Genomic DNA, 26,380 nt, shown 5'->3' with positions numbered 1-26,380 from the left:
GATGGTGTGAGTGTGCAGTGAATGTGCGTGCATGCACACATATGTAGATGTGTGTACAGATGTGTATGAGAGAGTGCAAAACCTGGAGAAAGGGAGATTGAGAAAAATTAATTGATTTGAGGTATGTGAATTTTAGAAATATGTGTAATGTTTCATTTATATTTTTCTCCTGTAAACATTTTTTTTTAAAGATTTTATTTATTTATTTGACAGAGAGAGATCACAAGTAGACAGAGAGGCAGGCAGAGAGAGAGAGAGAGGGAAGCAGGCTCCCTGCTGAGCAGAGAGCCCGATGCGGGACTCGATCCCAGGACCCTGAGATCATGACCTGAGCCGAAGGCAGCGGCTTAACCCACTGAGCCACCCAGGCGCTCCTCCTGTAAACATTTTTAAAGGCAAAATACTTTGTTAGGTTTCAGTAGTGTCTCATTTTATAGCCTCTTTCTTGAAATAGATGATGTGTTTTACTAGCATTAAACTGTGGTGTTATTTATGATTCTCTAATGCTATCTATTGGAAACTCATACTCCTATGAACTTTTCTGGACTGGTAACTGGCAACATAAATTACTCTCAGTTTTGAAAATTTCCAAGACTTGTGTAATTGAGCTTATAAATGTTTTAGAGATAAAAAAAACTAGCACAAAATGCATCTTTTTTGAAGATTTAAAGTTGATATTATTATTAATCATTCTATTCTGGATATTCAAAGCCTTGGACCTTTTCTTTTCCATTTCCTATCGATATTGGCTTCAGAATTTTTTTTTTAAGACATCAGATGACATTCTACAGCAATATCAGTTTTATTTATTTTATTATATTTTATTTGTTAAGATTTTATTTATTTATTTGAGAGAGAGAGACAGAGCATGAACAGGAGGTAGGAGACAGAGGGAGAGGGAGAAGCAGATTCTCCACTGAGCTCGATCCCAGGACCCTGAGATCATGACCTGAGCTGAAGGCAGATGCTTAACCAACTGAGCCACCTAGGTGCCCCTTATTTGTTATTTTAAATACTGAATTTCAGATTGCCCTTGTAAAATAGCTAAACCTAATGTAATACTTAGCAACTAAAATTGAAATATGTCTTTTACCAATTTTATTTTGTAATTTTCCTTGAATTCAAGCCTATGAGATTGTAAGATACATCTTCTCTTAACCATATAAACACTGAATTAATTTACTTTAAAAGGCTGAGACCATCTTTATACTTCTTCTGACTTATTTTCTGTTCTCTCCTTTTAACACAATATTAAATATGCAGTAAGTATACATAAAAATGATTTCAGTGGAATCTGATGGGTTTCATTATATATTCTGGAAGAGTGGAATTTTGTCTTATAAATTATCTACATGTATTAGTTCCAGAGCAGAAACTGTTGGTGCTGAAAATTATCTTAATTTATCTTTAATCGAGGAGAAAATTTTGAGCATCAGAGCCAGACACCAGGCACAGTTGAATTATAGCACCCTCTAGTGTTTATAAATAAATTTTATTTAGAATATTGTGTACAGATGGTTTCATGATCACTGGTATAAGTTATCCAGTTAATTTAAGAAAATTAAGTTTCCAGCATGATTCAGGAATTTTTAAGTGGATGCTATCAGTGTTGTATGTAGGTGGTATTTATATGCAAATAAAATGGCAATCAGATATTTGTTTAGAGAAAATTACATTCATGAGAGGCCAGATATCACAAAAGTATTTTATTAAGAAAATTATGGGTTTGGGGCGCCTGGGTGGCTGAGTGGGTTAAGCCTCTGCCTTCAGCTCAGGTCATGATCTCAGGGTCCTGGGATCGAGCCCCGCATCGGGCTCTCTGCTCAGCAGGGAGCCTGCTTCCCCCTCTCTCTGCTTGCCTCTCTGCCTGCTTGTGATCTCTCTCTCTGTCAAATAAAAAAAAAAAATGAAAGAAAGAAAATTATGGGTTAGAATATATATGTATTTTTCAGATCTTAGGTTAAAAATGTCAATACAGTCACTATTACTAAAATTGGCAGTTATGCTTTTAAAAATACTACCATTTACATGTTAGGAAAACAATGGAGTTGGTTCATTCAGACTGTTCATATTTCATATTTTGCATACAAAAGTATACTAGACTAAACTCAGATATGATGGGGAACTTTACTTAGTACATAAAATTGATGTTATGATATGATATTGTTATGTGTCTTCTGAAACAGATATTGAGTAAGGTACAGTCATGAAGTTAATGACAACACTTTGTTTCTGCAGGTGTCTTTGTAGTTGTGTGATTAATTTGTTTGCAAGAACAGATGGCACAAAATAAGGATTGATTGCAGGAAGTTTCGCTTATGTAACTTTGTTCTACAGTGCTTCATTTGAGTATACATAGATTGGCTTTTGATAAGTAGGTAGACAATAGCCTGTGCTCCCGAAGGAGTTGGGCTTTATAGAATCTAGTGATAAGTCCATGTTAGCATCATTCAGATTACCAGTTTTGTGCCCTTACTGTATGGAGGAAAGAGCCCCTAACTTGTGGATGTCAAAACATAGGCACATTTTAGTGTTACAAAATGTAGAAATCTAAGTTTAGTAGGCATTGCCCAAGAAAAAAGGGAATCCAGGACAGTATTAACTTACCTAGTCTGATTTTTGCTTTAGGCTCTAAATTTGGGCACTTGATTCTATTTATGAATGTTTTGTTGCTGTAACTTTAATGTTATACTAGAATTTCTTTCTCTTTGGAGGCAGTCTTTAGCAATCGAATTTTTTTGAGTCTAGCAGGAAATTTGAGACTGGACTTTTTTCTTACAGATTTCTTACAGACCTCCAACAGAGGGGTAGAATATGGCCTCCTCAAGGTCAGTTTATGTTTTGAACACCAGAACAGGCCTCTTTCAAGGGCTTGTTCAACAAGTCCCCCCAACAGGTAGATCAAAGATCAGACAGTTGCTGCCACAGTCATAATATTTTGAGCCCTTTCTATGTGCTTCATGCTTTATATGACACATTAGCTAGAACTGTTGAGTTGTAAATAATGGGATCTAGCCTGAGCTGTGTTATTTCCTTAAGGATATTTGTTATACAGATAATTCTGTGTTTTATGGATCCCAGGGACTGACCCCAAGAAGGGCCTGGAAATAGGAACCAGGTGTCAGTCAGAAGCGGAGGCAGCACTTTCTCCATCTCCCTGTTGTTTTAATCTTTTCTTCCTCTGCTGCTCTGGCCGTTTGTGGGGCAGAATGTGTACACACCACTGCTCTAGAGATTTATATCTCTTCTGTTGATGATAAAGCGCAGATAGAGAATGAACTTGCTCATTCCCGATTCCAGGCTTCCTGGAGGCATCATCATTAGCCAGCTTGGGTCAGGTATCCACTTTTGGTCCAGCTGGGCAGTAGTGGGGTCGTAGGACACAAAATCAGGGCTTCTGGGGAGCCCACCTTATGTGTATAAGTCCCCCAAAAGGGTCTTGAGAGCTAGGCAGATATCCTTTATATTAATGTCATTTTAATTCACATGATAACTTTATGAGGCAGATATAATTTCCTCATTTTGTAAGTGAGTAAACTGTGGCTGAGAAAGGTTAGGAAACTTGCCTAAAGTCACACATCTAACAAATGGTGAAGCCAAGATATGTATCTAGGAATGCCTCATACTTCTAAGAACTACATATTCTTATTTTATTTTATAATTTACCTTGAGCTACTTGACTTGCTTTCTTTTTAAAGCATATAAAATATAAATGATAGCTCATTGAATTTTCACAAAACTCTACTTCTCATGTAACCACCAGAAAAAGAAATAGAATAATGCTGGCAGCTCCCAAACCTCTGTGCCCTTCCCAATCTCTGTCCTCTCACTCCCTATCAAAGTTAAACACTGTCCCTAACTTTTATGGAATTTACTTTCTTGCTTTTCATTTTATATCACTTAAGCATGTATCCCTAAACATTATGTTTTGATTCTTTTCCTAATACTATGTTTTTGGAATTCATTTATATTGTGTATAGTTGTAGTTTGTTCAACTGTTGAAAACAACTGTTTTGAATTTTTAAAAATTGAGGTATAATTTATTTACATTAAAATCACCCTTTTGAGTATATGGCAAATGTATACAGCTAGATAATCTCCTTGCTCATCCATCACCACAAGAAATATCCTTATTCCCTTTTCTGCCCTTACTCATATCCCTGGAATCCACTGATCTCTTTTCTATTCCCATGGTTTTACCTTTTCTAAACTGTCATATAGATGGAATCATATTCCGTACCCTTTTAAGTCTGGCTTCTTGTATTAGCATAATGGATTTCAGGTTCATCCCTGTTGTTACATGTATCAGTAGTTTGTGTTCCTCTTTATTGCTATATGCTCTTCAGCAATAAAGAGGAACACAGACTACAGATAGATGGGATTCAGGTTAGCCACTCATCAATTGAAAGACATTTGTTTTCGCCCACCAGTTTTTGGCAATTATAAATAAAGCCATTATAAACATTACATACAAACATAAGTTTTCATTTTACTTGAATGAAATACCCATCAGTAGGTTTGCTGGGTCATATGGTAGCACATGCTTAACTTTCTAAGAAACTTTCAAACTATTTTCCATTAGTCTCTGTACCATTTTGCATTCCCACAAATAGTGTTCAACATTCTTAATTATACGTGGGGTTGTCTTTTTAATTTTAACTCTTCTAGTAGGTATGTAGAAATATCATTATGATTTTTATTTGCATGTCCCTAATGACTGAGGATGTTGAGCATCATTCCATGTGCTTATTAGTAATTCATTTTTTCACGAAGTGTCTATTCAAGGCTGCTCAGTTTTGAAAAATTGGGTATTTGCTTTCTTCCTAATTATAAGATTTCTTTGCACATTTTGGATACAAGTATTTTTGTCAGATATATGAATTGCAAATGTTTTTCTTAGTCTTTGTCTTTCCTTTTCTATCCTTAATATCTTTTGAAAAACAAGAGATCTAATGTTGATGAAGTTCATTTATCAATATTTTCTTTTATGCTTAATGTCCTTCATGCAAGGATTCTTAATCTAATTCAAGGTCACAAAGACTTTATTTTATTGTCTTCTAGAAGTTTTATAGTATTAGCTTTTATGTTTAGGCTATGCTTTACTTTTAAGTTTTGAGTGGAGTGTTAAGCAGGAGTTGAGTTCATTTTTTCCATATGTATATCCAGTTATTCCAGCACCATGTATTGAAAAGATTGAATTCCTTATTGGATTATATTGGCACCTTTGTAAAAAGTCACCTGATCACCATATATGTGAGTCTGTTTCTAGGCTCTATTCTGTTGTATTGAACTACATATCTTTACACTAAGTTTTGACATCAGTTTATATACACCATACAACCAGTTTTTCAAGGTTCTTTTGACTATTCTAGATCCTTTGTGTTTCCATATAAATTTTAGAACTAGTTTGTCAGTTTCTTTTCTTATTTGTAAGGGAGTGGGGGAAGGACAGAAGGAGAGGGAGAGAAAGAATCTTAAGCAGGCCATGCCCAGAGCAGAGCCCAATGCAGGGCTCAGTCTCAACCTCAGCCGAAGTCAAGAGTTGGCTTTTTAAAAAAATATTTTATTTATTTATTTGACACAGAGAGAGAGACTGCAAGTAGGCAGAGAGGCAGGCGAAGGGGGGTGGGTAGCAGGCTCCCTGCTGAGCAGAGAGCCGGATATGGGCCTCCATCCCAGGACCCTGAGATCGTGACCTAAGCCGAAGGCAGAAGCTTAACCCACTGAGCCACCCAGGCGCCTAAGAGTTGGATGTTTAACCTACTGAGCCACCCAGGTTTGTCAGTTTCTTTAAAAAAAACAACAACAAAAAAAAACTGCTAAGATTTTGTTTGGGATTGGATTGACTCTATATTAATTTGACGAGTGTGGATACCTTAACAATATTGAATCCTCTGATCCCTAAACATACCTCTACATTTATTTAGAATTCCTATAGTTTCTGTCTTTATTGTTTAACAGTTTCTGTGTAGATGTTTCCTACCCCTTTCATTAAATTTATTCCTAGCTGTCTTTGTTTCTGATGCTGTTTTAAGTGATATTTTAAAAATTTACTTTTCATTTGTTGCTTAACTATAGAAGTACAATTTTTATATTTAAAAATTTATTTATTTATTTGTTTGTTTATTTTTGAGAGAGAGGGAAAACATGAGCAGGGGAGAGGGGCAGAGGGAAAAGCAGATTCCCAGCTGAGTAGGGAGCCTGATGTGCGATCAATCCCAACCTGATCTGAAGGTAGACGCTTAACCAACTGGGCTACCCGGGCTCCCTAATTAAATTTTATATTGACTGTATTCTGGAATCTCATTGAATTTGGGTGTTGATCAAATCAAACCCAGTCAAAATTCTAGGAGGCTTTTTTGTAGAGATTGACAAAATGATTGCAAAATTTATATGGAAATATAAAGGACCTATTTTAGTATTTCTTATATTACGTGAATTCTAGTCTCTATTATGTTTACTAGGAAATCAAATGAAAATTTAAATATACACATTTAGTAGAATCATCTGTTTTGGAGCTGGGCAAAATAGACTGAAGAATGTGAAACTTTGTGATCAAACAATTCACTGAATATTGCTTATAGAAATTATAAGATGATTATGAAACCTTATGAACCATAGGTTTATCAAAATGGTTCAAGCAGTAGTTGACAGGATTTCTTTCTGCCATTCTGCATACCAGTTTATTTTTTCAAAGTGATTAACTTAGTCATTAATATGATTCTGTATTATCGTAAGCATCTTATCAGCCCATTTATTTTATATTGTTATTTATAGCTGTTAGTCACTACAGTCATTCAGGAACTCATTAAATTAGAATTTCAGAGCATAAATTAGATGCGATTATTTGATTTATAAAGACAAAACTGATAATTTAATTATCCTTCTTGTCAGTTTGCATACATTAAAGTTTTTATTGTTATAATTTTATTTTATTTATGTATTTTTTTAAAGATTTTATTTATTTATTTGACAGACAGAGATCACAAGTAGTCAGAGAGGCAGGCAGAGAGAGAGAGGGGGAAGCAGGCTCCCCACTAAGCAGGAAGCCTGACGTGGGACTCGATCCCAGGACCCTGAGATCATGACCTGAGCCAAAGGCAGAGGCTTAACCCACTGAGCCACCCAGGTGCCCCTATTGTTATAGTTTTAAATAATATGTCGATCATTCCATGAACAGTTTTTTTTAAGCAATTTATTTGACTACCTACAATTAAACAAAAACATCCATTGAGTTGGTTTATGACTTTTAAGAAACCGGTGTTTAGGTATATAGCAGAATATAGTATTGTATCCCTTTGTGTAAATAAAACTTCTCTGAATAGAAATTAGTAAATATTATGTTTCCTAGGGATACTAATTTCCAACTAATGTTTATTAATGTTTAAAACTGATCAAAACAAAGTTAATTTTAATTTAAACACTAAACATATAGGATCTACATAATGTAAATTGAAAAAATTTTAAAATGATATGGTATCATTTATAAAATAGAACATTAGGGGCTCCTGGGTGGCTCAGTCAGTTAAGTGTCTGTCTTCGGCTCTGGTCATGATCTCAGGGTCTGGGATTGAGCCCCGCAAAGGGCTCTCTGCTCAGTGGGAAGCCTGCTTCTCCCTATACTCGTGTTCTCTACTCATGCTGCTCTCTATTTTTCTCACTCTCAAATAGATAAATAAATAAATAATCTAAAAAATAAAAATGAGATAAAATAAAATAGAACATTAGAACCTAATCTGTCAGGCTGGCTAGGGAATAAGGTTATGAATTACTTTGGGAAAGTAGATTGTGGGACCTTAAAGGTTTAACTCTTTGATTCTAAGTTCAGCGACTCTCTTGGTCTCCTTATGAATTGTAATATTGTTGCTCTATTCCACTAAATTAAGCTTTAGAATTTTAAATGAGTTAAATCAACTTAATGTCTGTTGTCTGAATAGAGGATATTATAGCATAATAAGCAAATTCCAGTCAATTCATTGGAATCAGTCAGCTCCTGAATTTAGAACATTTGTCCTATGTGTACTGCAGACAGACCACATGAATTCTTTGATTCTTAATTTCCTTATCTGTTAATGGGAATAATAACTCCACTTTGTAAGGTTATTAAGAGAGTTAATTTTTATTTTTCTTTTAAAGTTCTTAGTTCTGTGCTCAAATATAATAAAGTGCTTAATAAGTGTTACACATTAGTGAGAGAACATATCACAAATATTGATAAGAATTATTGCTAGAATTCTATTTTTAATGTATTTTTGACCATTTGCAAAAATTATCTATTCTACTTTATTAATCTAGTACTAGAAAGTACTTATTTTATAAGTGTGGGTTTCTTATTTGGAGTACTACGGAGAATTGGGAATTTGTTTTTTACCAGAAGATGGCAGTAGAATTACATGTGTGTCCATATTAAACAGTTTTATTTCTTTAATGCTGAAGATTGGGGTAGTTTTTATCTTTAAATAAATTGTGATGTTATTTCTTCATACCAAGAAACAAGAAAAACAAAAACCAAGAAAAACAAGAAACAAAAAAACAAGAAAAAGACTTGATATTGAATTTCAGGTTAAAAAAGGATGATAAAAATTTTCTCTATATGTAAGTTGTCTTGCTTTAATGAATTTTAAAAAAATAGGTAAATAAAAGATCTTTTTGAATTGCTACTCTTCTGGCATATTTCCGGTATATGATTAAATACTTTATCAAGAAATTCTTGGGGCGCCTGGGTGGCTCAGTGGTTAAAGCCTCTGCCTTCGGCTCAGGTCATGATCTCAGGGTCCTGGGATCGAGTGCCACATCAGGCTCTCTGCTCAGCAGGGAGCCTGCCTCCTCCTCCTGTCTCTCTCTGCCTGCCTCTCTGCCTACTTGTGATCTGTCAAATAAATAAAAAAAAAAATCCTTAAAAAAAAAAAAAAAGAAATTCTTTAAGGGGCGCCTGGGTGGCTCAGTGGGTTAAAGACTCTGCCTTCAGCTCAGGTCATGATCCCAGGGTCCTGGAATCGAGCCCTGCATCAGGCTCTCTGCTCAGCAGGGAGCCTGTTTCCTCCTCTCTCTCTGCCTGCTTGTGATCTCTGTCTGTCGAATAAATAAATAAAATCTTTAAAAAAGAAAAAAAGAAAAGAAATTCTTTAAGAAATTGAGGGGTCATAAAAAATCTTAAGGTGTATTTGAAGATCAATTATGATTAATTAGTAATAGAGATAGAGCAGTTTTCATTTATAATTGATCAGTGGGGAAAACTGGATTCAATATTTTAAAAATTCTTTTATATATAACACTTTAGGGTTGTAGCTATTAGGTAAAAACAAGAGGCAGAAAACATTTATATTAATAATATAAATCTGTGATCCCTGTTTCAGAAATTGCCATTTTTATTGAAATCATGGTATGTCTTCAAGTATTCTACAGGTGAAGTATTGCCAATTGTACCTTCTAATGCTAGAAGGAACCTTTAAGGCAAACTGATGTAGTAGAAAGAGTATGGAGGGGAATGGACTTGCATTCAAATTCTGGTTTAGTTCTCTGCTTTTGTCTTCAGGCACATTATTTAATCTCTCTGAAACTCAGGTATTTTATCTCTGAAAAGGTGATCTACTCTCTCCCTCCAGAGTTATTGTGAAAATTGGGGATAATGTATATAAAAACAAGCATACTTTGTCAGTACCTTTTTTAAGAGTATAGCATGTAAAACTCAGGGCAGTCATAATGATGTCTCTCTTCCAGTGCAGAAGGTAAAGAGTGTTATCATCTTTATTTGGTGTACTATAGAGCACTGTTTGTATGGCTTGGTTTATATTTTTATCAGGCATGCTACATATTGCTCATTGGCAGGAATTATTGTTAGCTTGGTCTTCCCATATTTATGTAATTGATTTTTAAAAAATATTTTATTTATTTATTTGACACAGAAAGAGAGAGGGAGAGGGAGCACAAGTAGGGGGAGAGCAGGCAGAGGGAGAGGGAGAAGCAGGTTTCCCACTGAACTAGGAGCCTGATGCGGGGCTGGATCCTAGGACCTGGGATCATGACCCCAGTTAAAGGCAGACGCTTAACCAACTGAGCCACCCAGGCACCTCTGTAATTGATTTAAAAAAACAAAACAAAACAAAACTCTATTTCAGTACTTTATGCTTATTTCATTGTGTTTTTATCTTAACAATAATTATCTTGTAAATATTAGCTCATAGTTGTAGCCTATCAATCTTTTAGAACACTCATTGTGATATGATAATGTTAGTGTTAAACTGTACAAATTTTACTACATGGGGAAAATGAACGTGGTAAGGAACCAGGGCCGTGAGTTCTTTGCCAGCAATATTCTTCATAACTGATAGCAATTTTGGGGCATGGCTGTTTAAATTTATTAGAATATTATTGTTTTCTCAGGGGTAATTAATTGGTAATTAGAGATTTCACAATTATTTTTTAAAATAAAGCAAAAAATGTACCTAAAAACTGTAAGTAAAATCATTTATGTTTTTATTAAACTAATATAATAAATAGTATATTAGTATATTTTTCTTTTATTCATTTTTTAGAGGGAGTGGATAGAGGGAAGGGGAAAGAGAGAATCTTAAGCCGGCTCCATGCCCAGTGTAGAGCCTGACATGGGACTCCATCTCACAATCCTGAGGTCGTGACCTGAGTGGACACTTAACTGACTAAGCCACCCAGGCGCCCCTAAACTATTTGTGTGTGTATGTATATATGTATGTATGCATTTTCTATATATTTAGTAGATAAATTCCTGTAAGGTAGCAGGTAATAAAAAATGCTGATTTCAAAATTAATTTCTCATAAAAATAAAAAATAGGAAATGGAAAACATTTGATTTTGTCTTGGTAGTATAAATAGTATTTAAATATTTAAGTGAGAAAGGGAATGTATTATGTTTCTTCATGAAACAAACATTAATAATTTTCATTTGAGCTGCAGACAACATTAATCTATCTAACATTGACTAGTTCTGTTATTTCTCCATTTTTGTTTGAGATTCAGGTATATAAACTTCTTGTCATACTCAGTGATAGTCTGGACTTTGTCCTTTCTTTGTCTATGTAATTGTCACATATTATTCTGAAAGCACTTATGCCAAAGAAAGCACACATATTGTTATAGAATTTTTTTTCAGTGAGATTGATCAACCCCATTTTAACTTCGATATCAAGAGTCTTTCTTTGTTCTTCTTCTATTGGGATCAGCTTCTAATGTTAATTGATGTTTTCTAGTATGATTTCTCAAAAGTGAAAAACAAATGAAAATTAATGAAATAGAAGAGTTCAAAGGATATGATCTCAGAATATGTGAATTTGTCACATGATCCTAAGTGTGGATGCTGGCTGAGAATTACTACTTCACACTGAGTAGTAGTGGACCTAGTTTAATGGGTATGAATAATAGAGATTCAGATACTTGGTAAACAGTTTAAGCTGAGTTGTATTAAAATTAGTATATCTAATTTTTTTAAATGTTTATTCTTTTTTTTTTAAGATTTTATTTATTTATGTGACAGAGATCACAAGTAGTCAGAGAAGCAGACAGAGAGAGAGGAGGAAGCAGGCTCCCTTCTGAGCAGAGAGCCCATGCAGGGCTCGATTCCAGGACCCTGGGATTATGACCTGAGCCGAAGGCAGAGGCTTTAACCCACTGAGCCACCCAGGCGCCTCTAAATATTTATTCTTATACCAAATATATGAATATTAAGTGTGTGTATGTTGAGAGTTGGGGTAAGAACATAGTATTTTACCTTTCTGTTAGGTGACTTAAGGACTGCATGCTGTAGGATAGTCTTTTGCACTTTTGCTATAAGGTACTAAGATAGGTACTGATGAGCTTTATGGTGAGCCAATTAGGAGTATTAGCAATCTGTGGCCTAGAAATACTCCCTCAGTTTCTGTTGCTTCCAATACAAGGAGTTGTTGACTGTTTTAATTGCTTTGCATAAACATGACGTGGACATTTAAATTTGTATCAAATAATTGGGAGAGCTCTAATTTATGCTTTAAAAATTTTTCATAGTGATTTCTTTTTCGTATACTAAAACACTGTAATATGTCTTCTCAGTCATAGAAAAGGATTAAAATATATCTTGTATGACTTCAGTGTTATGGGTAGTTTTTTTTTTCTTTCTAATTTGTTGAAAATTAGGCATAATAAAACCTTGAATATCCAGAAGTTAGGTAACTTCTAGTAATAAAGAGTACATGAAAGGTGCCATAGTTGGCTTTGAATATGAGAAATCCCATTTTTGCCTTAGATGTAAAAACACAACTTGACTTTAATGGCCTTTGGCATTCAGAGTTTGAAATTTCATCAGAAGGAAACATTTCTCAATAAAAGAATACCCTGTAATATTCAGAATTAGATACATTTCACTTTCCTCAGAATAAGAAATGAATATAAATGAGTTAGAGAGGTGGTTTGAAGTTAATAATAAAGAACAATCAATTGACTTCAGTTTCAGAATTGTTGCTGACTGCATTTTTCTGAAAAAACTCTGATGTTATAAAATACTGAGATGCTCAGTAAATTACAAAAAACCTACAAAACTACAAAAAACACACTTTTAAATACATAGGAAAGCTACAAGACTACAAAGAAAGTAGTTGCATGGAAACAACACAGTTTGATGGATGGCATTTCTGGCTTTTTCCAGACTGAACTAGAACTGGTGGTATTTCCTTATTCAGTGGAGATGCTGCACAGGTTCAGTTTTGTATATGCTGTTTCTAGGTAGTAGCAGTTGGTGTTCCAAAAATGCAGCTTCCCTAGGAATTTGGCAACAAGCTTAGATTCTTTTCTCCCTTTTTTTCTAGGCCTACTTAGACTTACTCTAAAAAGTATCAGTGAGTTGAATCCTTCTCCTAAAGCCAACCAGTGATGTGTCCAGGTACACCTTAATCCATGCTTGCCTTTAAAGGAACCATGCTTTATCTTGCTGCCAGCCCTTTTATCTCTGAGGCAGAAAGTATATAAAAGCCCATTGCTGAATAGTGGCTCCCAGTAGGCAGCTCCACTTTCCTCAGTGATAGGACAATCTGTTGAGGAGTACGTATAAGAAGCTAAAATCCAAGGGGTAAGTAAATGTGGAAGGTGAGGCTCCCCTAAATGTTAATTCCTGATAAAGAAATCTAGAGTTTTGAATTAGAATGGCTTTCTGTGAGAGTAAGGACAAAAAGCAGTTGGTCTGTTTGTGGGTAGTTAGGCTCAAGAAAATAACTCAGCTTAAAATTGATTTCCCAGCTAAACTATGGTTGAAGAATGAACAAAGAATAAGAACATTTTCAAACATACAGAAACTGAGAGTATTTTTAATCAATACACTTAAACAATATCTAAAGCAGATGTGCTTCTTGAAGAAGGCCAAGGAGCTGAAAAAGTCTGAGTGGAAGGAAGAATGCGGAGCTTATTGATTAGTAAAAATGGTAGGAAATTTAACAAAAATTGAGTATGTTTTATCATTATGATGACAATAATGATGATAATTGGATAAATAAGATAAAGCATTAATGTATTTAATAATAATAATACATAAGAAGGAGAGGAGAAAGGGATGGGTTTTAAAGTATTCTGAGGTTTTTTTCAAAGGGGAGAAGAGTAGTAAGTTTTAATAGCTTTAGATAGTAAGGTATGTATGCATTTTACTTTAAGAATGACCACTAAGTTAATAGAAGTAGAGGAAATAAGATAGAGTACAGAAGAAGAAATGGAATTAAAAAAAACCAATGAGGCTGCAAAGGAGTGGAAGGTGAAACAAGAAAAGACTGGAAAAATAGAAATTACAAAGTAAGAAAACAAATAATTACAGTTATGTTGCTCATAAGAATACATTTACATAAATGAGTTTTAGTTAAAAACAGATCATAATATTAGGATAAAAAGAATTCTAACTACAGGCAGAAAACATAATGACATTAAATATCTAAAAATAAAAGAATTACTGGGCAACTGCTAACAAAAAAACCTTACATTTATGTAAATATCAGAAAAATAGACTTAAGGAAAAGGCATTTGCAAGCATAAGGAGCGTAACTAATGGTTAAAAGTTTAACTCATTAGGGAGAACATGTTAACTGCAATACCTAATAACAGAACTATAATATTTTTTAAATTACATACTTAAGAGTTTGATAAATTCACCATTGTAAAAGATTTTCAGTATCACATTATCAGAAACCTTTTTTCAGAAATTGATTAAAAAAATTTCCCCAAATGTTTTTAAATTAGAATATGAACAACATGATTAATAAGCTTGAACTGGTAGATTCAACAGTTAGAGAGTAAACATTCTTCTCAAGCCCAAATGTAATATTTAAAAAAATTGACCCATGGGGGCGCCTGGGTGGCTCAGTCGTTAAGTGTCTGCCTTTGGTTCTGGTCTTGATCCCAGGTTTCTGGGATGGAGCCCCACATTGGGCTCCCTGCTTGGTTGGAAGCCTGCTTCTCCCTCTTCCACTCCACCCTGCGTGTGTTCCCTCTCTCACTGTGTCTCTGTCAAATAAATAAATAAAATCTTAAAAAAAAAAAATTGACCCATAGTTGGTCAAACAAGCATGTATTAAAAACTATAAAGAGTTAGAATCTTATGGAACTTTTTTCTTTCTGATCACCACATCATTGTTACAATCAATAGCAAAAAAAGAATTGTTTAAAATCTATATCTGTGGAAGTTCTAAAACACATTTCGAGTAGTTTTTAGAATAAATAAAATGTCAATGGAAATTTTAAAAACTCTTAGAAATGAGTAATAATGAAAACACTAAACATCAAAAGTAGTAGGATACAGTTTCTGATTCTGGATAGGATGAAGTAATTTGCAACAGCCTTATGTGATCCCACCGAGAACAACTAGAAAAGATAGAAAAAATAACATTTTTTTAAAAGATTTTATTTATTAATTTGACAAAGAGAGGTAGTGAGAGAGGGAATACAAGCAGCAGAAGCAGGAGAAGGAGAAGCAGGCTTCCCGCCAACCAGGGAGCCTGATGTGAGGCCTGATCCCAGGATGCACGGTAGGATCGTGACCTGAGCCAAAGGCAGATGCTTAACAACTGAGCCACCCAGGCGCCCCCCAAATAACATTTTTAAAGACATCAGAGAAGTACAGAAGCAATGAGGACCAAGAAGCTAAAAATCCAGATTTGGGAAAACTTCTCAGAGGTGACCTGAAAATCTGTAGCTACTTTCCACTGGGTTAAGTTACTGATTTTGTGAATAGGTCAAAAGTTGAGAATCTGAGTTGGTCCAGGAAGTTGGGTCATTGCTTGTAGACAGAGAAATCAGCGGAATTTTTGGTGATTGTGTGAGGCTAGAGTAACACAGTTGTCGTTCAGTCACAAAACCAGTTTCCCTTTCAAGATACTTGCCTCAGTCACATGACCAGTTTCCCTTTCAAAATATTTGCCAAATTCTGAAACTGAAGGAAAGCTGTTGCTCAGCAGGAAACCTCTGGAAACCAGGGCTGAATTTACTAGTCTTGTAATTCGGAGGAAATAAAGGTCTTCAGCGTGAGAATTCCCTAATAACATACCAGCTGAGGGTTGACAGTTATGGGGACGGTGCCTTTACACACAATTTATAGTTACTTTTCCTTTTGGGTATACTTACTGATTCTAGATGCAGCAAGAACAGAAATTGGCAAACTACAGCCCATTTGCCTTATCTGGCCTGCTGCCTATTTTTGTAAATAAAGTTTTATCAGAAAATAGCCATATTTGTTCATTCGTTTTGATATTGTCTATAGCTGCTTTCATGCTTTAAATGGCAAAGTTGGGTAGTTGTGACAGAGATTGTATGGCCCAAAAGCCTAAAATACTCTCTGGCCCTTTACAGAAAAAAGGTTGTTCACCTCTACACTGGAGGAATCTGGCTGGGTTTGGTCTCTGATAAGGGTCGCTAATGGGGACAGTGACCAGTACAACTTTTGGCAGTTTGATGGGCCTAGTGTGCCTAATTCTGAAGCTACACAGGACAACAGGACAAAAATCTAAACGAGAAACCTTTGAAAATCATAGTGGCATTTTCTGCAATCCATCTGTACTGAGGTGACAAAGACCTGCCAGGCTTCAGTTTGAACCTTGAAGGTCCTTATCATAAGAATGGGGGCAAATTAAAGGTAAATGAGTCTTAGTAAAATTGTAAGGCAGTCATAATTCAGTTCCATCTCTCTGGTTGAATGGAAGTGATCAGACCCTCACTCTCCAGCTGCCTAGCAGAGGAAAGTGTGGATCTTTACAGATGGGAAATAGCATTGTCAATAGGTTTTTAAATTTTTATTAATATACAATTTCATATGTAAAATCAATCAGAAATTACTGGGTACATATAAGACAGTATATTATAACCATTTACCAAGAGTAAAACAAAAATAAAACATGATATAGAAGTGGACCAAGAAGTGATCCAGAACTTGGAGTTAGTAGATAAGAATCTTGTAAGTTCATATTAAATAAACCATGTTTTTAATATGTTCAAGAAAAAAGGGAAAAATTCTTGAAAACAGATGAAAAGTTAGGGAAACACCAGAGAATATGAATATATCTAAAATAATGCAGTGAATATTCTAGATGTGGAAAAGGTAGTATCTGAACTAAAGAACTCAATGAATGGCTTAATGTCAAATTGGATGCATCAGAAAATAGGATTAGTGTGCCTGAAGACAATTCAACAGAAAATATCCAAACTGAAGCAGAGAAAGAAGCAAACAGAAAAGATAGTCAGAAGCAGTAGATTCAGTATAATATATTATGTATAGTGTCTTAAACTAGAGGACAGATTGAAAACAGACAAGATTTAATAGTTAGAGATAATGAGCAAAACTAATGAAATACATCAAAACACATTCAGCTAACTCTGCTAACCCTAAGCTAGATGAACCACAACTTGGCACATCGTAGAATACTGAAAAATCATAGAGAAAAATCTTTGAAGTCCACCAGAGACGAAAAGACATGTTACCATTGATACTGACACAAACAGTGGAAACCAAAAACAATAGAATAACATGTTTAAGGTGCTAAAAGGAAGAAAACTTCTAATCTATAATTCCATACACAACAAAAATATCTTCCAAAAATGAAGGTGAAATAAGATGCTTTCAGACAGATAAAACAGGATTTGTTGCCAGTGCACCTGAACTAAAATAAAAATAAATGGAGTTCTTCAGCAAGAAATGAAATGATTTTAAAGGGAAACACAGAAACTCAGTAAGGAGTGAAGAGAAATAGAATAGGTAAGTGTATCATTTATAATAATCACATATTGATGAGACAAAATAAAAAGATTTTGTTGAGTTAAAAAATATTTGTAGAATTAAAATATATAACAATAATGCAAAAACAGATAAGTGGAAGTGTAAAATAGTATTCTTACTGGAGAAATGGTAAATGTAAACAGTTTGATTAGACTAACAAGTCAAAGTTAGGTGTTCTTATGTACAAGGTAACTGCTAAAATGATAAATATATGTATCATTACCATGTTAAAAGAGGAAAAAAAGGACTAATAAGATATTTGGTTAATTCAAAAGAAGAAAGGAAGGAAAAGAACATCAAATAGAAGGGAAATAGAAAATAGTAGTTATAAATCCAGCTATATCAGTTAAGAAATTAAATATAATTAGATCAAATACCTTATTTGAAAGAATAGGTGGTCATACTAAATTGAAAACAAAACCCCAAAATGAGAAGTTTTCAATAGAAGGGCACAAAAGTCATTTGGAATGTGGCTAAAGTAATATTTAGAGGGGATTTAGGAAAAAAGTCAGTAAAAGAAATGAGTTAACCCTCCAAATAAAAAAACAAAAAAAAAAAACAAACTTGCTCTTTTTTTCCGCCCAATTGTAAAACATATATACCCTCTCCCAACAAACTGCCAACAAACAATAGGCTTAAGTGGTTTTTCCTTCTGACATCTACCAAACACATGTTGAGTTGACATTTATGAACAGAATAAAAAAAAATCAAGCATGCTACCTAACTCATTCAGTGGAACTAGTTAATTTTAAAACCAAAACTAGATAAGAAGAGTATGAAAAAAGTATAGAGCCAGTCTCACCTATGATCACAAATGTATAAATCTTTAATAAAATTCAAATCCAGTACATTATAAATAAAAATACTTCCTGACCAAATAGAAGTTCTTAAAATTGCAGTGATGGCTTAGGATTATCATTACACTAAATGAGAATTATTTTGTAATTGTTTCAGTAGATTCAGAGAAAACATTGGACTGAAATTAATCAATCAATAATGATTAAAAAAAGGCAACATGGCTTAGAAATAAAAGGGAGCTGCCTTGACTTTATAACGGCCATGTATCTAAAGCCAACAACAAATATTATACTTAAGATTAGTCTTTATTTATTTATTATTTTTAAAAAGATTTTATTTTATTTTGAGAGAGAGAGTGAGTGAGAGGGAGAAGGAGACTCCCTGCTGAGCAGGGAGCCTAACACTATGCTCAGTCCCAGGACTCTGGGACCATGACCTGAGCAGAAGGCAAATGCTTAACCAGCTGAGCTACCTAGGTGGCCCAAGACTGAATCTTTAGAAGCATCTCCGTGCAATTCAGACAAGATAAGGATGCATGCTATAATTTCATCAATTCATCGCTGTACAGGAAGTCCTAACTAATGCAAAGAAGACAAGGGGACAAGGGAAAAGTTAGGAGATATAAGTATCAGGAAGAGACAAAATTTCCCTGTTTTGTTAACAGAACATATAATAGAAAATCTAAGAGAATCTACCATTTCATAATTATTAAACTTAGTCAGAGTAGAGAAATAGGAGTAGGGAAAGATGTCATGCTACCCAAAGCATAGCAAATTTAAAAAGATTGATAAAGTCTATTGCAACAAAATTAAAATATATACAGTAAAAAAAAAAGTAAACAAAGTTAAGAGAAAGTGAGTGAAATTATTTGCAACATGTATGTCAAAGAATTCTGTCCAAATTATAGAAATAAATCTGCACAATGATTTAAAAAAAAAAAAAAGACAAGCCAATAGAAAAATGACCTAAAGAAATATATTTGGAAAAGAGGAAAGACTCTTTTTCAGCGACCATTTAGATATGTTTTTAAAAAGTAAGTATAAATTAAAACAATGAGATACTATTGTAGAAAATTCAGAGGTAATGATGGAGGGAAATGGAAATGTACACATTTCTGGGGCCAGCATAAATTGATCCAGTCCCTTTGGATAGCAATCTGGTTGTTTCTAGCAAAATTTAAAATGTGTGTAGTTATGACCTAACAAATCTATCTTATAAATTATTACTCCAGGCACTGGCAAACTTTTCCTGTAAAGGACCAGATATTAAATATCTTAACCTTTCTAGGTCATACAGTCTCGGTTGCAAATGCTCTGCTGTTATAGTGCAAAAGCAGTCACAGATAATATAGTAACAGATGAATGTCTGGTTCAAATAACTATAGATGCTAATGACCGAATTTTATATGTTTCATTTGTCCTGAAATCGTTTTCTTTTTTAATTTATTTTTCAACCATTAAAATATGTACAAACCGTTCTTAGGTTATAGGACATACAGAAACAGGTGACATCCCAAATTTGGCCCATGGACTGTAGTTTTCATGTGTTGTAGAACATCTCTTGTACATGTAGACAAAGCCTGGAAGGATATTTATTGCAACATTATTTCTAATAATATATAATTGAAAGCAAATGTCCATTAATATTAGAATATCTAAGTAAAATGGAGCATTTTCATATTATGCCATATACTTATTAACAGGAAAAAACTAGGTTGATAATCACATTGACATGCTTGGATTTCAAAAACAATATTAAATGTAAAAAGCAAGTGGCACAGTTTGAGATAGAATATAATTTATTAATGAAACTGTAGATATTCTACATACTTTTCATGCATCACAGATATGTATGTAATAGCAAAATAAAATGGCTAGAATAATACACATAAATCTGTAGTTATATGTACCTAATGGAGTGCCTACTGCAGGGTAAGCGCTCACTAATTTTGACAGGCTCCCTCTGACCACCCTCACGCTGCTATTTTATAATTACTTTGACTCTACAAAGGTAATTGCTTATGTGTATACAAGTTAGCTGTTTTTGTGAACTTTTGTAAAGCCTGCCTGCAGCTTCTACTAGACAAGAGGTTACTCCTGAAGTCCCTCAGTGAAAACTAGAGCTTGGTTTTCAGGGATTTTGTTAAAACTGCTTGACGGAGTTGCTCAGGAGATATTCTTTTTTAACTGGTGTGTGCATTTTTATACCATACTGCAAGCTGAGAGAAACTAAGATGCATTTCAACAGTTGGACCATAAGTTAAGGGAGCTTAGTTCTCTTGGGAGTTAACTCTCTGTTTTTTGTACCTCAAATTATGTATCTTTCCCCCGGCTCTTCGTCTTCCTTGTGCTTCTTCAAAGTAAGTAATAGTCAAGGTTATGTTTTATTATCTTCTTACACAAGTTTTTAGTTTGAAAATTACAAGAATGATGATGCTGCAAGTTTGGGAGGGGAATCTCATTTCAAGGAAGATGATACATTAGATTGTTATCTCATGGTATAACCAGTATTCACAAAAATAATCTTCAGTGACTCTTGGGAACTTTCTGGAGTTGTAATAGCATTTTGGGTTTGTCTCTATTAACCAGTACATTTGAGTTTCTTTTCTCACTTCTTTAAACTTTTAGGAATGTCGTAGGGCCAAGGTTTGTCAAGTGTATTTGTACAACAATATATGTTGTCAATTGTATAAATGCTTGGGCATTTTTTAAAATACGGTTTTGGAGTGGAAATTTTTCCATCTTTTTTTGAAAAACAGGATTGTATTAAGAAGTTGATTTTTTTTTCTTTATATACTTCTAGTTTCAAGTAATGACTTCGAGTTACCATGTTCAAGAGACTACACAAACTTTGGCTAGCTTCCTGTTTTTGATATGTTTTGAGAATTTCTTCTTAGTGATTTTGAATTACTGTAGATGATGTGTCTTGAATTATTTATTAATCTTCTAAATTTTTAGTTTGTACTTGGCACAACACAGCGTCTCTGCTTTCTTCTTTTTTGTCGGGCGTATTTCCTATGTTTGAAAAGGTGCCTTGGTGTTCTGCTCACAATAAGCTTTGTCATGTTATATACAAATAATCTAATCTCAATATAGCAATAAAGAATAAAAATCTTGCCTGTTTCTGAATCAAAGATGTATGGACACAGTAAGTAATTTTACATTGTATTTCAGGAGTGCTTGGATAGCACAGAAAGATTTTTGAGGGCACAGTGACAGAATTAAAGAACACAAGAGATGAGGGGTTGTAAAGACCAACTTAATAAATAGGTGTCAGAATTTTGCCAGGAGTATTTTATTTATTTATGCAGAGAACTTGGATAATATTCGGTTTGAGATGGTAGCATCACTGTATTGGATCCAAAACCCTTTTATAGTATAAACAAATTCCACTTACTGTGGTTTTCTACAAAAACAATTAAAAAAAGTCAAGTAAAAAAGGAATGCACAGATTTTCCACATAGAAGTTATTTAGATAGATCTTAGTGAAAGATCTTGGGAAAAGATAATAGAAAAATTATATCCTATTAGGAGGTACTCAAAATATTAAATAAAAGGAATTCTAGGATGGCTTTAAGAAAGAGAACCTTACCAGATTGCAAGAGAAAAATTCCCAGTTTCCTTAGGATGGCAGCCACATATACATTGAAATTAACATTTGTAGTTTTCTCCCTTTCTGAATTACTGTAAGCATGAACTACTTGATCAGAGGCCTGGCCTCTGGATTTGGGAGATGGGGCTTAGAAAGTGTGGCTGACCTTAGGTGACAATTTGAGGAAAGCACTAATTCTGAGAGAATGGAAGATATCTTACAAGGGGTGGGAATGGGGGTTCCTTTGGAGGCTTGGTGGTAAAAGAAAGAAAGAAGTAGCTGAAGATAAGGGTCCAAAGGAAATAAGATAGTTTTTTTAAAGATTTATTTATTTATTTATTTGACAGACAGAGACCACAAGTAGGCAGAGAGGCAGGAGAGGGGAGAGGTTGGGGGGGCAGGCTCCCTGCTGAGCAGAGAGCCCAATGCAGGGATGCAGGGCTCAGTCCCAGGACCCTGAGATCATGACCTGAGCCGAAGGCAGAGGCTTAACCCACTGAGCCACCCAGGCGTCCTGGAAATAAGATAAAGTTTTTAAAAAGACAAATTATTCCTACCACCACAACCACCACAAAAGTACCATTTTAAAAATAATCTACACTTCACTGTAGCCACAGAGGAGGGTGCTCTTGAACTGAGAAACCTAATAAGCCACCTGATCTCTCTTCTTATCACAAGGTAACTTGCTATTGCTGATTCTGGAGAAAAACAATACAAATAATCTTCAACAGAAAAAGAAGGCAGGATCTGCACAAAATTGCTATAAGAAAACAAAATTTAAATAACACCTTCTAAACATACACACACATAAACACACACACACACACACATACAGGGGGTTAAGGAGAGAGAGAGTATGAAAGGAAAAATAACAACAGAAAAGAAAAGCCATAAAGTGAGAAACTTGAAACACAACACTCAAACATGCATAACCTATATTAAACAAGCAATTGCATTATGAAAGGACACTATGAATTGGAGTTCCAAAACTCACAATTGAAATGGACAAACAACAGATGTATGAAACAGGAGCTGATTGAACTCTGGAAGGAAATCGACAGAAAAAGACAAAAATCATTTCAGAAATGAAAACTAAATTACAAGGTACCCAAGGGAAGATAGATATTACCAAAAGTTCAGTAAGAGACGTAAAGAAGAGAAATGAAAGAGTCAAGAAAATGAAACTGAAATAAGAGAGCTGCAAGGATCAAAGAGAGAATGATAGAGAAAATTCAATATATTTAGTTGAAGAACTGAAACTAGAAAAACAAATGGAAAATGAACAGACATAACATTTAAAATAATAAACTTTTCTGATATAAAAGGGGATTTCGTGTCTCCAGTTTGAAAAGGGTCCTGTGTGCCTGGGAGAATTGATCTAGAACAACTGACTTAGCTATATCCTATGTCTGAGTATTAGAAGTTAAAAGGTTAAAAGGGCACGCAGGCCTCCAAGCTGAAATGTGAAAATAAGTTTAAAATTTAAAATACATTAAAATTGAAAATAATTAAAATTGAAAGAAAATCAGCTTTGATACCACACTTCTAGCACATATAAAGTAAGAAAATGATAGGCATTTTTAAGAAATTCAAAATGATCTTGATAAAATCCCAATAGTTCATTTTTGCCCTTGCTTCCCTTGCCTTTGGCGATGTTCCTAGGAAGATGTTGCTGCGGCTGAGGTCGAAGAGGTTGCTGCCTGTGTTCTCCTCAAGGATTTTGATGGATTCCTTTCTCACATTGAGGTCCTTCATCCATTTTGAGTCTATTTTCGTGTGTGGTGTAAGGAAATGATCCAGTTTCATTTTTCTGCATGTGGCTGTCCAATTTTCCCAACACCATTTATTGAAGAGGCTGTCTTTTTTCCATTGGACATTCTTTCCTGCTTTGTCGAAGATTAGTTGACCATAGAGTTGAGGGTCTATTTCTGGGCTCTCTATTCTGTTCCATTGATCTATGTGTCTATTTTTGTGCCAGTACCATACTGTCTTGATGATGACAGCTTTGTAGTAGAGCTTGAAGTCCGGAATTATGATGCCACCAACTTTGGCTTTCTTTTTCAATATTCCTTTGGCTATTTGCGGTCTTTTCTGGTTCCATATAAATTTTAGGATTATTTGTTCCATTTCTTTGAAAAAAATGGATGGTACTTTGATAGGAGTTGCATTAAATGTGTAGATTGCTTTAGGTAGCATAGACATTTTCACAATATTTATTCTTCCAATCCAGGAGCTTGGAACATTTTTCCATTTCTTTGTGTCTTCCTCAATTTCTTTCATGAGTACTTTATAGTTTTCTGTGTATAGATTCTTAGTCTCTTTGGTTAGGTTTATTCCTAGGTATCTCATAGTTTTGGGTGCAATTGTAAATGGGATTGACTCCTTAATTTCTCTTTCTTCTGTCTTGTTGTTGGTGTAGAGAAATGCAACTGATTTCTGTGCATTGATTTTATATCCTGACACTTTACTGAATTCCTGTACCAGTTCTAGCAGTTTTGGAGTGGAGTCTTTTGGGTTTTCCACATATAGTATCATATCATCTGCGAAGAGTGATAGTTTGACTTCTTCTTTGACGATTTGGATGCCTTTAATTTCTTTTTGTTGTCTGATTGCTGAGGCTAGGACTTCTAGTACTATGTTGAATAACAGTGTTGGTAACGGACATCCCTGCCATATTCCTGACCTTAGCGGAAAAGCTTTCAGTTTTTCTCCATTGAGAATGATATTTGCGGTGGGTTTTTCATAGATGGCTTTGATAATTCAGCCATCAAAAGAAATGAAATCTTGCCATTTGCGACGACGTGGATGGAACTAGAGGGTATCATGCTTAGCGAAATAAGTCAATCGGAGAAAGACAACTATCATATGATCTCCCTGATATGAGGGAGAGGAGATGCAACATGGGGGTTAAGGGGGTAGGAGAAGAGTAAATGAAGCAAGATGGGATTGGGAGGGAGATAAACCATAAGTGACTCTTAATCTCACAAAACAAACTGAGGGTTGCTGGGGGGGAGGGGGATTGGGAGAGGGGGGGTGGGGTTATGGACATTGGGGAGGGTATGTGCTATGGTGAGTGCTGTGAAGTGTGTAAACCTGGTGATTCACAGACCTGTACCCCTGGGGAAAAAAATATATGTTTATAAAAAATAAAATTAAAAAAAAATTCAAAATGAGAAATAATTGTAATTTATTATGAAAACACTACATAAGCAAAAAAACCCTAAGTCCATAGTGGTAAGTGATACGAAGATTACTTGTGAATTATACTTAGAGTGGCTTTTTAAAAATGTCCTGTAGTTATTAAGAAAATTTTCAAACCTACCCTTGGTTGAGGCATGCTAATGTGTTTAGATGTAACTGTCATGGTATCTGCAACTTACTTTAATATGTTTCAGAAAACAAATAAAACAACAAAAAGAAAATATAGCAGTGTGTCTGGAATTTTTCATGCTAACCATTTGGCATTTTTAAAACGTCATTCAAGGGGCACCTTAGGTGTCTTAGTCAGTTAAGAATTAAACTCAGGTCTTGATCTCAGGGTCATGAGATCAATCCCCACATCTGGCTCCACAATGGGCAGGGAGCTTACTTAAAAAAAAAAAAAAAAAAAAAGAAGTCCCTCAAAAGAAATTGCTAGATTCCCAATATTTTTGTATCTTTTATAGTTGTTGAGAAACATTTTGCGAATTAAATGTACTCCATCTTATGCGTTGTTACTTTACGTTTTTGGAATAAACAAGGAAAAAGTGTCTTTTTCATATTTCTTTATACTCTTAGAATTACTGCAGTGATTTAATCTTTATTCATTTATTTCAACAGATGTTTATTGAAATGGCTGGTACCCTAACAGGACTCAAGTCAGTGGCACTGAACTGTATTGAGGAGTCATTGTGTTCTTCCCCTCCACAGACACACAGTAAAATAGAAACAAACACAAATATGTGCCAGTTCCACTTGGGTAGCTCTTTGATGATGAAGGAACAATTTTTTGTTGAATAATTTTTTTAAATGATTGAATTGTGATAGTTGTTATATACCCTTGATACAAATCCTTTTGCAGATACATGATTTGCAAAAAATTTTCTTCCATTCTATAGGTTGCTTTTTCATTTTCTCGATAGTGTCTTTTGAAGCACAGAAGTTCTAAACATTTTTTTAAAGATTTATCTATTAATTTCAGGGAAAGAGAGTAGGTGTGAGAGGGGGGAAGTGTAGTTGGATAAAGAGAATCTTCAATTGGACACCCAATTGACTGAGCCACACAGACACCCAGAAGTTTTAAATTTTGATGATATTCAATATATCGGTTTTTTCTTTTGTTGCTTGGTATGTGTTTTATATACCTAAAAAGGTAGATGGATTTCCTAAATGTACATTGTGAAATTGTACCTTTTTAAATAATGGGTTTTTTTGGTAATAGACATTTTATTTTATTTTTAACCATGGTAAAATGCAATATATTAGTCTGCTAGGAATGACATAATGGAGTACTACAAACTGGGTGGCTTAAACAACAGAAATTTACTTTTTCACAGTTCTAGAGGCTAGAAGGCCAAGATCAAGGGGTTAACAGTATTGGTTTCTTCTAAGGCCTTTCTCCTTGACTTATTGATGGCCATGTCTTCCCTCAGTGTCTTCATTTTAATCTCAGTCTTCCTCTGTGCCCCGATCTTCTCTTCTTACAAGGACATTATCACATGGGATTAAGGCCTATGCCAGTGACCCCACTTAACCTTAATTAAT

General features: G+C 34.6%; 1 protein-coding gene across 1 annotated transcript in view; it reads left to right on the top strand.

The window, feature by feature from the left end:
• The window catches only part of PIGK (phosphatidylinositol glycan anchor biosynthesis class K), a 128,920-nt gene that overhangs the window by 54,251 nt on the left and 48,289 nt on the right, over window positions 1-26,380 (top strand). The gene's annotated exons all lie outside the window — the stretch shown is intronic.

Source organism: Lontra canadensis, unplaced genomic scaffold (assembly GCF_010015895.1).
Source record: "Lontra canadensis isolate GAN:19392208 unplaced genomic scaffold, GSC_riverotter_1.0 scaffold40, whole genome shotgun sequence".
In the NCBI taxonomy this organism is placed as follows: domain Eukaryota; kingdom Metazoa; phylum Chordata; class Mammalia; order Carnivora; family Mustelidae; genus Lontra; species Lontra canadensis.
The sequence above is the reverse complement of the archived record's forward strand: the minus strand, read 5'-3'. Positions and strand labels throughout refer to the sequence as shown.